Genomic DNA, 15,527 nt, shown 5'->3' with positions numbered 1-15,527 from the left:
TTCTCAGGCTGCTGTTCTAAAACCTGCGCTGCATTAAATCCCACCTAACAATAGTGTGGCTTATCACACATTTGTAGACAGAGCTTAGACTCATTCTATCTATGCTTAGAGAAAATACATAGCTTGATGTATATAAAGACAGACAAGATGGAAATCAAACAAACACTACAGCTGAGCTTAATCACAGAGCACCAAAACTGCACTGCAGAAAGTGTATTTTAGCTGTATATAAAGTAAAGTGATGTTTTGTATAAATCACTCTTATATCTTTCTCCTTTGGTGATGGGAATAAGTTGATTCTATCAACCTGAACTTACATTTTAGCTCTTCAAACTGGCATTGTAATTTAGGCAAAAGTGTGAAAATGAGGTTTTCTGCTATTTTAGCATTTTGTGCCTGACTTTATTCTTCTTTGAGTAGCATTAAGGAGTAAGGAAAAGGAAAGAACTGCAAGTCAGTTGATAAAAGCATGTTTTAAACTTCACTTTTGGGTAAAGTAAAGCAAAAAAAAGTTGGAATTTCTGAACTTAAAGCAGTGGCATTAATATTACTTGTTTACTTAATTTGGATTAACTTAATTCAGTTGTGTGTTACCAATGGAAGCAATTCATAGGTAAAACAGTTCTCTCTTTAGTGTAAAAATTCCTTTTAGAAAATTGTCTTTATTGAACAGAGTCACTGCAGTAAGCCAGTCCTCGTTTAATCATCTTAAATAAGTCACACATTGTCTTACCTTGTCTTGTCTTGTATTCCAAACTAACTATAGATGAACTTATTCATGCTTTAACTTCTGATGCACACTCTTCTTCTGTCTTCCCAGAAAAACTTGTTAGATGACTTCAGCTCATTAGTAAAGCTGCTGGATGAGTCCAGACAAGAACCAGGAGAACTATAAACACATTAATCCTGTTCTTAAAGCTTCACTCTCACTTACTTATAGAGCTTATAGATTAGACTTGTTTATGAATTACTGAACAACAATGAGAGATGAAACCAAGTGTGAGAAAAATTATCTCAAATATACTTTGACTGAAACAATTTTTAATTCTAAATTTGAAACTCCTGTACTATTAAGGTCTCTACTGCACTTTTATTTCCCATGTTACATTCAAAACATGTTGCCACATTATCAAACAATGTATCTGTTTTAATTTTGACTTTTTTCAATTGCATTTCATTTGGTTGTAATATTTTTTTTACTGTTTTATGGCAAATTTTAAGTAATTCTAGTGCTTTTCTGTGTCGAAATGTGTTATGTTAATGATGCTAACCTGCCTTGTCAAATAAAATACATAGTAATACTGTATTGAGCCATTCTGCAGCATAACAAGCAGTTTAAGTGTAAAGTTTTCAATACATTTTGCTGGTGATTTAAACTTGGAACAGTAAGAGTAGACCTGACTGCTTTTTCCACACTTCAGATTTAATTAGTTGTAAAGTCAGGTACTGAAACTGCAACCAGAAAAGCCAGTCTGTTGTGTTTTTGTACCAAACTACACACTTTGCGTGTGCGTATGATTTAATAATCCCAGTCCTCATGTTTCTACTTGAAATGTGATATTACAGAGTCCTTTATTTTGGGTAATAAAGATAGGCTTCACTTCTTGATACAGTTTCAGTTTCATGTCATAACTCAATACCTAGATCCTTGTTTTGCAGGATCTTAAAAGCACATGTACACAACTTGAAACTGCGTTGTGTTTCTGTCATATTTCATCTACAGTGTACAGTATTGCACAGATAGTGACACTGCATGTCTGTACCCGATTCCAATTATTCTTTTTTTCCCTTCTCTCGGGGCAAGCGAAACTGTCAGGGAGTTGCTGCTGGAGTTTCAGCACCCCAGGGCAAAGATTATTTTATTATGAAGCCCACGCACATGCTGGTCCTTCTGTCGGTGTGACTGCCAAATGGACCGCTGCCAAAAGGGGCTAGGTCTCTTGAGGTGCATCAAGTGTGGGAAACACTGGGAGAACGGAGAGAAGAAAGAAGGAGTGTGAGCAATTCAGCTACAAATTTATTGCACAACAGAAAAGAAAATATGGAGCGTTGAGGGAATCTGTTGGATGCATGAAATAAAAGAGATACGTACGGGCATGCAGCGTGATAGTATGCAAACACCTGACCCACCGTGAGAAATGTCAAATCTATCAGGCACACGCTCAGCTTAAGTCATAGTATGCTGTTCACACTTGCCCTCCAGCATCCCCACCACACGTAGTAAGGTGTGGTTTCGTCCTTAAATCACCAAGTGCTGATTTTAAAAGAAACGCTGGCAGAGCGTGTTGACTTCTATCTGTCATGAAACTGGAGCTCCTGTTTTTGCTTGTCTGGCTCTGTCTGACTTGAGATACTTATTTGTTTGGGGATAAATCTGCAGGCCATGAGAAAATGCTCAGCAATGGATTCACAAGGTTGGAGAGGGGAAGACCCAAAGCTGGGAAAACAAATTCTATCAAAGCTTAATATAGCAACAAATCTAGAGAGGTCGATACAAAGTGCGAGAAAACAGAGTCATTTCTTTGAGCTTAATTATAAATGGGGCAGTATGAACCCTGACTGCTCGGGGCTGCAGAATCAGACCTGGAGCACGTTGCAGTTCCTACAAATAAGACTCCCTTCCTTCCTTCTGTGGGAGCAGGAATGGAGCGAGGTCAGAGGTTGTGATAAAAAGTGTCTGTCTTTGGCAAGGACTACATGATGTCATCTCACTATCAGACCTCACAGCCCGACCAGAGCTGGAGATACATATTACTGTTGGTTCACATCCACCCAGTTGTAACAAAATGTAAAAAAGCCCGGTGACACAGGAGTGTAAGCAGCCACGGGATAATCTCATTTTTTCCTTCCTTCACATAAATTCAACATGGTTATCTCCACTGTAAAATATGTGACAGTAAATTACCCACTGTTAGCTGTACTACTTTCAGAGAGAGTTAGTTGTGTAGTAGAATGACAGCTGTATATTGTGACATCAGGGTCAGTGGTGTCATCAGATTATTGTGATTTAACTGCTGCTATAGAATCACAGGATACACATCAGTCAGTCATTTCCTGTAAGCGTGCGTTAAAACAACATTGTAAAACATTGCAGACTGGACTCTTTCACCAGTTACTTAAAGTAACTAAGTAAATATGTTCAATTGACTTTTCACATTTTACAATGAAGTATTCTTTTCTCATTTATTTAAGAGATTTAGGTCCTTTTAAGACAAAGATTTTACACAATGAATAATACAAGAAGCTTTTAAATTGCAACACATTGTTGAAGATTAAACAGATTACCAATGGCTTCTGACAACAAAAAGCAGTGTTTAGTCACAGTCACATTTCAGTTGTTAGTAATTCTATCACATTACATATTAATATATCAGTCAGAGGGACCAAACCAGTATTTTCACTTCATTTTTACATTGCTGTATTGGTAGTTTCACAGAGATAAAGGATCTGAATACTTCTTCTACCACTGCTTTTCACTATAGACCTGTAACAAAACAACAACAAAAAGCCAACTTAAAATGATGCAATTAAGCATGACACTGAACCAGGAATCAGGACTCAATTTTGATATAAAAATAATTTGAATTAGAAATTTGTTGACTTTTTCGTTAAATCAGTTGAATTTCTAACATTTAGAGCATCCCTTTAAAGATAAATCAAAAGCTTTCTTTAATCTCTTCATGACTTTTCTGGACTTTTTCTTGCTACTGAAGGCTACAATAAAAGCAATTTTGTGAAATATCAACATTTCCAGCTTACAATAAGGCAGAAAAATTGACATCTGATTTGATTAATCATGTTATTACAACAACATCTGTTTTAATGTTTCACACAGAATTCCGTAACTTGTATTTCTATTAGTGTGTATGTGTGTGCCACATTTAATCTGGAATTAAATCTGGCCATGAAAGAAAATTAAAAAATAAACATTCACTTAAGTCTTGTATATGAAACATGGAAATAGTAAAGCAGACAGACAAATATTATAACTCCATATTTGGTCAATTTTGATAGAAAAACAACATCTTTTCTGTAAATAAGCCTGATAAAAATCTGTTAATCATTCATACAGTCTACATACTTTGAAGTTTCAGAGGGGGAAAAATATCAATTTTAAAATTTCCAATCACAATTTAGAAATCCAAGATGTGATTTTGTTCCGTGAGAAACCAATGGCTGCATGCTTAATCTGCTGTAGCTGAAAGTAGTTCACACCTTTGTCTTTGCCTGCCTGATTTACTATTTACCAAAGGGCTTAGATGCTTGCTGTTTGTTGGAAAACAAGCCCTTTGTTGCCTGTTGAAAGATAAGTGATTGGAGAAGCATCACTTTATCAGATGAACACTGTCTCCCCGGTGGTGTGGAGCCTCTGTTTGTTTTCCCTTTCTGGAGTACTGCAGTCCAGGACCAGACAGCAGAGGTCCTCAGGTGTCCCTATTATCACCTTCTGCTGATGGCCTTCACTTTTTAGACAAGCCTCTCATCTAAGTCATGCTAATGTCAAACAAGCCCAGACAATGAGAAGAGTGCTACAGATCAAGCACTTTGCCACATGCGGATCATGTCTAATCCCCAGTGGCAAGTCAACACACAAAACAGAGCTCATCATCCAGGTGAGAGTATGACAACAGAAGGGCTCCACTTAGCACAGATTAATATGATCTGTTGTACGCTGAGTAACATGCCCACATCAGGCTAAAATATCAATTTGAGATGAATTTAACAGGGTAGATTTTGGAATAGTCTGGTCTTGTAATGTCATTTTGCATAGAGTCGTTAGCATGCATGTGTTTGCATGTGTGTGTGCTCACATATTTGCTGCAGCAGGACAATGGGAGACAGGAAGGTGGCGGCCCAGCGCTCTCCATGGAGACATACCTTTTCAGGGTCCTTCCCCCACCTATACAGCCCAGAGTGAGAACAGTGCAGGAAATGGGCTCTAATTCACAAGCTTGTGACAGAAAGGACGACAGGAGAAAGAGACACACACAGCTGTACTTCTATACTTGTGAGGACCTCATTGGCATCGATCACGACCAAGCGCATTATCCTGACTTTAACCAGAATAATTAAATGCCCACCCCAAGTTGATCTCAACTTAATTGTAACTTTAAGCTCAACTTTTTTAGCAGTTAATTTGCCCTTCGATCTCTCAATATTTACTACCTTTTTATTTTTGACGAAAACAAAGATTGGAAGCAATCTGTTCAGAATGAAAGTAATCAGCAGCACATAGTGATTCAGCCAGTGAGTAACCCGTCTGGCAGAAAAGGTGAGAAACTACTGTTTTAATGTAAATGCTTTGTAACAAAGGAAGGAGCTGCTGCTGTTGCCTTGACATTGGTATCTTAATGTGGTTTACACAATTTGAATCTGGAGGCTTTTATGCTTTCATGTGATGCATAATTTGATTCATTCTGGGCCAAATGTCATGTATTTGCCCAAAAGGGAGTGTTCAGGACATAGAGGCCAATTCATGCTTTCAGCTTTAGCGTGTTCACAAGTGTTTACAAGGCTGCACGGGATGTAAAATTTATCATCCACCAAGTCTGTGAGGGTCAACACAGAAAGTTGTGCCCCAAAATCTGTTACCATATAGACTATCAACACTGCAAGTACCAGGAAAACAAATGGTGTTTAACACAAATCCTTGTTTTGAGGAGAGACTATACAAGCAAATGTGAACCTGGGTAATTCAACATTAAACAAGATGTAAGTGGTTGCTGCCAGACTTTGGAGGTGCTTTGCTTTGAGCATGCTTTCCATTGGTGGTGCCCAAACACAGTGGGCAGCTCTAAAGTCTCCAGAAATCCTGTGCTACATCTGCCCACTGTGCTTTTAGACCTCAGCTGGTACAGTGAAGTGCCAGAAAGTGCCGGTGCTATAGTCCTGTAAAAAAGTGCAAAGTCACAGCCAACCATCTGTAGCAGACAGACGTTCATGTGTTGTATGATGTGCAGAACTCCGTGTGCATGCTGGGCAGTCTGCATCAGTCACGTGGAAAACAATAATTGGCCTCAAAGGTTTGTTCCATAGTGAGGAATGACCAAAAAGACATCCAGTGTTCCAAACTCAAATTGGTCCTCACAAAGACAGAAGACACACATTTACACATGTAGGACTTAGTACAGAAATCACCTGTATCAGCAAATCACCAAAAAACACCATAAATTAGATTTGCTGCTCCACTAAGCAAACATTCAAGGCCTCTATAGAGGGACATTGCCTTGGCTGAAGACTGGAGCACTGCGGCAGGCCAGGCAGTTGGTCTTTACAGGCCCACTGATCCGAACCTTAATAGTAGCTCGAATGGGTCGGGGTTGCACAGTTGGAAGTCTGTGCTCCGCTCTGTGAAGCCATATAGCAGTCCCTGTCTGTCTGCCTATCTGTCTGTCCGCTCGTCTTTTCACATCCACCTCCCCATCGTGCCCCGAGGTCTCTCTTTGACCAGCATGTCAGCGTGTATCTCCTGCCAGCGAAATGCTGCGACACTGAACAAAGACACTTGTTATCCTGATGAACCCACAGGCCCCGACAAGCCATCACACCGATCCCTGACCCCCCTCCTTTGCAGCGAGTCTGTAATCGGGTCTGACTCGCGTTCTTGAGTTAAGAGAAATGATGAGAGACAGAGTGAGAGTCAGACAGCTGACACAAAATGACAGAGAGAACTGAGAATGTGACCTCCTCGTGCATTTCCTGTTGACATGCTGCTAGTCCACAGCAGAGAGAAGTAAACCAAGGTCAGAATCTGCTGATGGCATTAAAGGCATAAAGTTGATCCTTGAATGATGCCTGCTTGTCTGTGTGTGAAGACATGAAGACAAAGTGTGAGAATCGGAGAGGAGATATTTGTTCAGCCGGGAAATTTACTGATGAGATTAGGTGCTGGAGCTCTGGTTAGGGGCTTTGGAGGGTGTGGAATGTAAACAAGAGGCAAACATAGAGAAAGAAGACTCAACCACCCTCCTCCCTCCCCATCACCATCACCACCATTATTCTTCCCCCTCTAGGGCTCCAAAGGCAAATGGGGTTCAGGGTCCAGCCTTCGTAACTTGCGTTGACTTTATTAACGGAGGTTTCTGCTAGCATCTGTTGGTGAATTTCTAAAATACACATGTGAAAATGTTAAATATAAACCTGCACCATAACCTTATGGTGCGTACTAGTGGACTGTGTGTTAGTCTGAAAAGAGCTTTGAGTACAGTCTAGCTTTTCTTCTCTGTCATAACTTATCAAACACTGGTTATAGTGCCGCACTGTGAAGAGAGCAGTGATGATGAAAAATGACCTCTCTCTCTCGCATACATCACTGAAGCTGGTACTAATGGACGCTAATGGATACCAGTGTGCCTTCTGATAGTGGGCCAAGTTTTGGGGTACACAGAGAATGTTTATACAATGTCTCAAGCGAACCAGTTAGAAAGTCCAAACACACAGATTCGGACAGCAGTGAGGATCGACTGGGCAGAAAGCAATCAGAAAGACATCTTATCTGCTTTATGCAGTGTTAAAAAGAAAAACAAGGATGTCTGAAATGTTGTATTTCATAGTGGTTACAGTAAAACTTACCTATTCAGTATATGGTGCTACTTATTGTATTTCTTGCCCCACTTGGCCTTTTCGTAGTGAAGATGTCTTCTCCTGGTCTTAGATTTTGTGAGTGAGTTTTATTAATACAGATGTGTAAGGGGCCAGCATAGTCTTCACACTTAAACCCCATAGAGCTGGTTTAGGATGAAATGGACAGAAGAGTGAAAGCAAAGCAACCTACAAGTGCCACACATTTATGGGAGCTTCTGCAACAGAGTTGGGAAGAACTTTCTGAAGAACATTTGATGCCCATTGTGGAAAGAAGTGTGTTCAGCTGTTATATCTGCCAAAGGTGGTTGCATTGATGAATCAAAAGTTTAGAATACATTTTGGTTTCAGATTTGAATTTTTTTCTGACTTCATTTGTTTTTTTGTTCTATGCCTTCATTTCAGAGTACAATGAGACATTAACATGCATAATTTTCAATTAAAAAAACATAGAAAAATTGGGGTGTTCTAAAACTTTTGAGTGTAGTTTAAATGTGACACATAACTTTGTATATCACAAAAGAACATCATCTGCAGTGAAACTGTAGACTTACCGTATACAGTATCACTAATTAACGTGCTTGGGCTCACTCTATTCCATTTATACCTCCTTGTATCCACATGCTGGTGCTGAAGTCATGTGTGGAACCATTTGAAGATGGAATATCTGGTGACCAGGGAGCCTTTTTTCAGTTCCCCTCTTTTATTTTAGGGCACACCTGATACGCAGCCTGACTAGAAAAGGAGGAAAGCATTCACCGAGGGGCTCTAATCGTGAGTGCGTGGGTGTGGTGAGATGTATGGAGGAGAGTGACAGACCATGCCCCAGTGACCATGATTGAAAGAGTTATGGGCACCGCATGACTTTGTGGCTACAAGACAACCTCAGGAATTTGTTCTGTGGCATTGAGATGTTGACTGTAACTCAGCATGCATGTGTGTGTGAGAGAGAAATGGGAGAGGTAAGTAGACACAGATGCTGAGATTTCCATTTACCCCCCAGTTCCACGATCATTACAAATTCGTCCAGAGCAAAGTGAATGTTAAGACGCTCCAAATTAACCCTGAGAGTGACAGAAGCAGCCTCAGCTGTCTGTGGTATCACTTTCCATCCAAATGGTATGGATGGGGGTCTGACAACTGTCACCCTGACCTTGCTTCTCCACACAGCTCTCCCAAGACTCACTACACTCTAGGGCAGGGTGGGACGAGATTGCCAACATTCACAATCTCCCCCATCTCTCCAAAAACACAGCCGTCTGCCAATCACGGTCGCAATAGGAAGCTGAATGCACAACGTCACAAACATGCCTGGATCTCAGAGTATGCGTCTGTTTGTGTCTCTCTTGCATGTCACCTTGAATCACAGCAGAGGGTGACAACTAGCCAGCCAGAAATCGCTGACTGGTTTATTGGCTGATTAACTCGCCGCATGTGATTGGCAGAAGTAAATGCCACAAAGATAAGTCACATACTTTTACCTTTCAAGTCTATGTCTCAGCATATCAGTTGTTCTCTCAATTCATCTTCCCTGTAACTTTATTTTCATCTTATCATCTGTTCACATTTGAAGCTGACAGAGAAAATATGTGACTTCTCTTGTTTCATGGACTTTATCACGTCTCTCTCTCTTGTTCCTATACAAGATTACATTTATATCTTTAACTATCCATAAACTATGGTGCATTATATTTACTGTCTGCTAATCTTTTTTCGTGTCTAAATGTTTTTCTTCTTTAGAATATTCTCAAAAATGTTTGCTAAAAGTTCCACAATGTGATTTTCTACATTTTAAAGATGTAAAGCTATCAATGATGACATAAAATCATATTGATGAGTAAGTAAATTTCAATTTACCACTCACTATTCAACTAATTGCTGAGTGGCTCTAATATACAGAATTGTGAGGGAATGAACAAGGGAGTGATTCTGGACTCGTGGATGCGTGCTAATGTGTGTGCTTGGCTGTATTTTTGCACAGTACTGCTAAAAGCAAAACAGTCACATCATAGTTTAGCATGTTGTTAGCATTTGCTAAACAGCATATAGCATGTACTGAAGCTGATTTGGATGTTTGCAGATATTTGTTCCAAAACCAAAGTATTGGAAATTCATCAAACTACCCAACATCCATACCTGTTTGTTCCTGTGATGTGTTGAGGAGGGCTGTATCCTTTCCTAGCTGACACTGGGCAATAGATGGTGTACACACAAAGCATGTTGCCAGTCCTTTACATGGCTATCAGAAAGAGAAAAAAACAAATATGCAAACTCGCACCTATTGCTAATTTAGAAATACCAATGAACTTACCAGGCATGCTTTAGGACTGTGGAAGGAAACCAGCGCCCTCGCGGAAAATGTACACATTCTGCACAGAAAGGCCTCAGCTGAACTCAGAACCTTCCGTCTGTGAAGCGTCAGAGCTAACCATTGCACCGCTGCACCGCTGAACCACTGTGCCGCCCCCACAGGCATGAAAGTCTGTGCACAATTTTGCAGTAATCCAGCAAATGCCTGTCAAGATATTTCACTCAAAACCTATAAATATCAACCAAAATGCATTGTCTGTAACCAATTGTCATGGAAATCCATCAAACACCGGTGGAGACATGGCACCAAACACCAAAAATATCACCATGTTGGTGGCCCTTTAGAACAAAAGTCTGGAAATCAGCAAAGTCAGATGGATTCATCATCTGGAGATTGTGAATTTCTGTACAAAGCCACTGCAGTGTGTTTAAGGCATGATAAAAAGAACAGAGGCTGTTATATGTATTCCTCAGGTGAAATTTTACATTGTTGTTTTCCTTGAGCCCCACTGGTGGTTACAGTTGTCTAGCCAATCAAAGAAAGAGGTGACATGGAAAAATGCAATGACAGGGGCCGTTAATCCTGCCAATGACAGACATGACATTAGCTGTGGTACTTTAAAGAATTTGGTCTGAACATGTCTGATACTGTATATATAGAGTACAGAGCCTCCTTGCTGACACCAAATTTACTTCTCCTGGCTCAGACTATATTGTCTGCAGACTGAGAGGCCATCAATTAAAGCCAGAACTGTGTCTTCACATTAAACTGGTATCTGATACGCGATCAAGGCTACTGGTTTCAACCAAGGCCAAGTGAAGGGGCGAGAGGAGGGAGGGGAGGGTCCTCAGGGGGATGCTGGAGGGTGTGTGAAGCAGTGGCCTGCGTGCCGTCGGCCAGCCGCCCGAGGGGGAGGCACATGGTGCCAACAGCTGCCTTGGTGAAACGCTAACCCCTCTAAATGCTCCGTCCAGTAAACAACGCTGGGTTGAACACATGCCAATGGGGGAGCCTGGGTGAGGAAAGGGTGAAGAGGGTGAATGGGGCGACCCAGCTGACGCCGTGGAGAAAGGGGAATTGACCCCAGTGAAATGGCTTATTAAAGTGTGGTGGTCACCATTCTGGGGGGCCAGCACAGGACATGACAGTGAAGGAAACTCAAAACCCTCCTTGGCAAAGTGAGCATGGTGCAGGCCACAAGCCGCAGACAGGAAGCCCCAGATTCAAGAGATACTTTTATCGGATGTATTTACACAGACTGAACACGCCACATGCATGAAATACTGATGACAGATGCTTTTATTTTCCTTACTCAACGGCTAACCACGCTGAGTTTATTTTATCTCACGACTGGATGCTTGCTGGAACGTTGCTTGCAGCATTCATCTTTCACTGCCCCAGTACAATGCAGTCAGGCCCCTGTATAACTTCATTTACCTTTTAAAGTGATAAATGAAATGCACTTTGCGAAGCCTCTTGCAACCATTGGGCCTGGTGAAGGTTCCCATGCTCCCAGGCCCCCAAGGGAGTGACAGGAACAGATGTGACGTCTACGCTGCCCCGCTCGGCCTGTCCCTCCCACCTCCAGTCTCTCCCTCTGCTGCTTGTAAAACAATCCATCTTCCACTTGTAAAAACATTACTTTCTGCTTCTATCGTCCCTTCCCGTAACTCTCACTTTAATCAACAGAAAAACAAAATTAGCTCTAATTATGTAATTGCATCCAGCCCTAATTGATGGTTAAATGTGATCCAGGGCCGTTAGCGTAATCTAATGAGTGCCCTTCAAGCTGTTATTTTCATTCACTCAACAAGCACACTCAATAGTGCACATGCAAAAGCAAATTCACATCAAGTAAGCTTCAATATTCAGCTTTTTTTTTTCTCCGAAAGTGTAAAATCAAATCAGCAGTCGGAATCAGCAGGGTTAATATCAGAATCACTTTTCACGTGTCTCCAGGAAAGTCAGCTGAACTCACCATTGTCTTATTATTAATACCCTGAGCAACAACATCTCCATCTGGTGGTATTTTCAACAGCCAGAAGATTTTCTAGGCAGTTAGCTGTTGGATGTTCAGTTCTTTCTGTTAACACACATAAAATAATTCTTAATGTTGTAATTCTTTGTTCACATTGCTTCACTGGCTTCTTTCAGTGTTATTTGTGACACCTGCTGCTACACATGAAAAGTATAGCAGGGAAAAGGCCAGGATCTTCAAAATATCCTCTTGAGGCGTGATGATGCATCAGTGCTGTTGTAGTTTTTCAAAAAAGGCTGAAAGTCAGAAGTTATGAGTAAGTAAAATTTCTAGTTTTGTCAATGAAGTGACGGAAAAATGGCACAAAACCAGCTCAAACTCTCATGAGAGAAAAGCTGCCCTTCTGAAGAGACTTTATGACACTGATGCTTACCGAGGGTCTGAGGCTGGAAATGTGTCAGTTTTTAGGTGCATGCTTCTCTCGAGGATTCCCATTTTAACCTAGTTTATACTCAAACTTCACAACATTGCATAGAAATGAGATTTTCTGCTATTTGTCACACCGCATCTATCTGGCAGCTTTGATTATATGCTATTTGAATTCTTACTTTACATATGAAACCTATGAGCATTCTAAGAAACCATCACAGATTCCATGTCCCAGTGTTAAAATCTGTATTCAGCACTACTCCCAACAAACCACACACACACTTACTTAGTGACATTTAGCAAACTATTGTGTGGAATAAACCCAAGTGCAATTCATTTGTGTATATATTCTTAAATTTTGTGTTTTTGTCATTGTGTGTATTTTTTCTTATTTTTTCTTAATTATTTTGTATATATAGTGTATATATTTCATGTCTTACTTTATAGATGTGTCCTCTTGCTTTTCTTGCTGTCACTTTCCCTTTGTGGGACTAATAAAGGATATTCTATTCTATTCTATTCTATTCTATTCTATTCTATTCTATTCTATTCTATTCTATTCTGTTCTGTTCTGTTCTATATATAATACTCAAACATAGCTGCACAAAAACCAGCTGAAACACCATATGTTGCTAATATGCGTCAGTAAATTGAATATACAGTTGACTCACGTTTTGTTGATCAAACTTAAGTAAGATTTTGATGACAGAAATTGTGCTGGGATTATATTGTTAGATTTTTGTAGTCCTACTTTTACTTAGAAGACATCTTATACGGTGTCTAATTACAGTATGCCAACTTTTTCTTTTCTCCTAAAAAGCTGCATATCTGCAAATATTGAGCAATATGATGCGGTGTGATGAGTCTCTTGTGCAGTCAGTGCTCATAATAGAACACTGGTTTACTATGAGGGGAAGTGAGAGATTCTCTGATAGGAGATGCTCCTCTATCATCCTAATCTTTGCATCCCACAGTGTTAAACCAGGCCCACACCTGCCCGTGCAATCTCTACTATCACTGTATTAACCACAAGAGTGCATGTGTGGGTGCTTGTATGGTAAAACTATTGAGAACTGTAGATATTTGGTTGGTTTTGGAGGTTTGGACTATTAGAGTAAGAACATTTCAGCAAAGTGACCACTGTTTGCTTTTGGTTTAAGGATTAAGGTTTGATGCAGTTCAGTTCAGTTTAGATAAAGAAAGATGATGGGAGACTCGACTTAAATATCTGTTATTCTCTTCCCTGACTTTTCAGAACATATCTCTGGGCTTAGCTGCTATCTCAGCCATCACACACCTTGTAAACATGACAGCTGAATACAAGCATACGTGCCTCAGCAAGGATGAACTCGCTCCGGTGCTATTATCTAGAGACCCTGCACCATTTACAAACCGCAGGGCTCAGGTTGATGTTGAGGGGCTTATCAGGAGTTTAGACAGTGGTTAACCAAACATTAACCACTCTCCAGGCTTTCCTGCAAACATGACCTTAATGAGGGGGTAGGTAGAGTCTCTGAGGACAGACACTGTCAGTGCCACAATCACTGTGTACCCACAGGAAGGGACGGCCACAGATAGTGCTCACCAGCCGGCTGTAATGAAGTCATGAGATCTGGAGAGTGCATATTGACCATAAGGAGCAACTGGGTGTTTCCTTACAAGCTGTGTTTAACTTTTAAAAACTTCTTCTAAAAAGATGTTTGGGCTGAGTGAGGGGAATTAGCTTTTTCTCTACAATCAAAAGTATTTTAAATTTCCATACTGAATCATCGCAAATTGTCCAACCATGTGGAGTAGGGAATAAGACTTGACATCCTGAGCTTAAGCAAAAGAAAAATGAAGCTATCAGGCTATTTTCATTAAGTTACTTCAACGTGAATTGACTTTTAAATCAGCTAACTGAGAAATTTGCTTAAACTACCCACAATATTAAGTTGATGTAAGTACCAATATCATCATATCAACACAACTCATCAAAGCAATGTAGATGGAAGATGGAAGAAAAATTACAAGCGATGTTTTTGTGGTTGTGGTGTGCATTTACTGCTGGGGCGCAGATGTTCTTTACTCTCTGTGTGTGTGTGAAAGAGAGAAGCAGTGAGTTCATACCATAATATGAAACCAAAAAGGCCACATCAGGCCCAGAAATATACGCCCTGAATGAGGTAATCGGGTGTACATTTAGGATTTTATAAGCACCATATACTCATTTAATAAATGCTTGCATCACAGTATGATGTAATGAGCAGAATATTTATTCAAATGCAGAATATTTGTCATCATCCCATAACCTGTTTACTCTGCAACCTCCACTTAAAGGGGAACTTCGTTTTTTTTCAACCTGGGGTCTGTTTTCATATGTCATTTCATACATGTGAGTGATGGAGAAATGAATTATCGACATAGCTCCAGTATTTAGCCAGGCAGGCAGCTTAGCAGCTCAGCTAGCGAAAAGTATGGGGCAACTTGCCCCCCCCCCCCCCCCCCCGCGTCAAAGTCCGCCCTAATGTGCTTTTTCCCCCACACTGCCCGGCTCGGATAGTCTCAATGAGTGTCCCACAACATAGTAGAGATGAGAAGTGAACGAAAACCTCCACATTACCTGGCGATCGCTCTTTGTTGTGGTCTGTATCGAAATCTTGGGACGCTAGAAAGCAAATCTCATTCCGAAATCACGCGATTTCGGAATGAGATTTGCTTTCTAGCGTCTCAAGATTTCGATACAGACCACAACAAATAGCAATCGCCAAGTAAAAATTCATTTTCTCCATTTCTCATTTCTCCATCACTCACATGTATGAAATGACATATGAAAACGGACCCCAGGTTGAAAAAAACCGAAGTTCCCCTTTAACGTTGCCTACAGGGCAGAGGTGTCACTGGCAAATATATTAATGACAATGTACAACCTTATATTTTCTTATTACATCATAATCTCATAAAACTTCTATTAAGTAGTGGCATGCACTGCTTATGAAGTAGTATTCATCTGTCATGTTTCTGTTACTCATTTGTTTGACTGAAAATAGATTTATTGATTTAATAGATGTGAGTGCAGAATAATACAAAGCAGACAATCAAATACAGGTGAAACAGTAAAATAATACATGGAAAAACCTGCAGGTGCCACAAATCAATAGTCTCTTCTGTCATTCTAGTTGAATAATTGCCTTTCTGTGTTTAAACAGTGTTAGATTTTACAAGTGTAAGGCAGCGATTGCTCCAAAA

At 40.3% G+C, this 15,527-nt stretch overlaps 1 long non-coding RNA gene across 1 annotated transcript; it reads right to left on the bottom strand.

Annotated features, from left to right (window-relative positions):
* Positions 1–1,402: 1,402 nt before the first annotated feature.
* On the bottom strand, positions 1,403–14,962 carry LOC127530848 (uncharacterized). The gene is made up of 3 exons (XR_007937552.1): positions 14,902–14,962; positions 4,812–4,900; positions 1,403–1,966 (listed from the first exon to the last, which is right to left on the bottom strand). It is a non-coding gene; the product is annotated as an uncharacterized LOC127530848 (long non-coding RNA).
* Positions 14,963–15,527: the final 565 nt, after the last annotated feature.

The sequence above is a fragment of the Acanthochromis polyacanthus genome, chromosome 18 (genome assembly GCF_021347895.1).
Source record: "Acanthochromis polyacanthus isolate Apoly-LR-REF ecotype Palm Island chromosome 18, KAUST_Apoly_ChrSc, whole genome shotgun sequence".
Classification (NCBI taxonomy): domain Eukaryota; kingdom Metazoa; phylum Chordata; class Actinopteri; family Pomacentridae; genus Acanthochromis; species Acanthochromis polyacanthus.
This window is presented reverse-complemented; position numbering and strand designations above follow the sequence as displayed.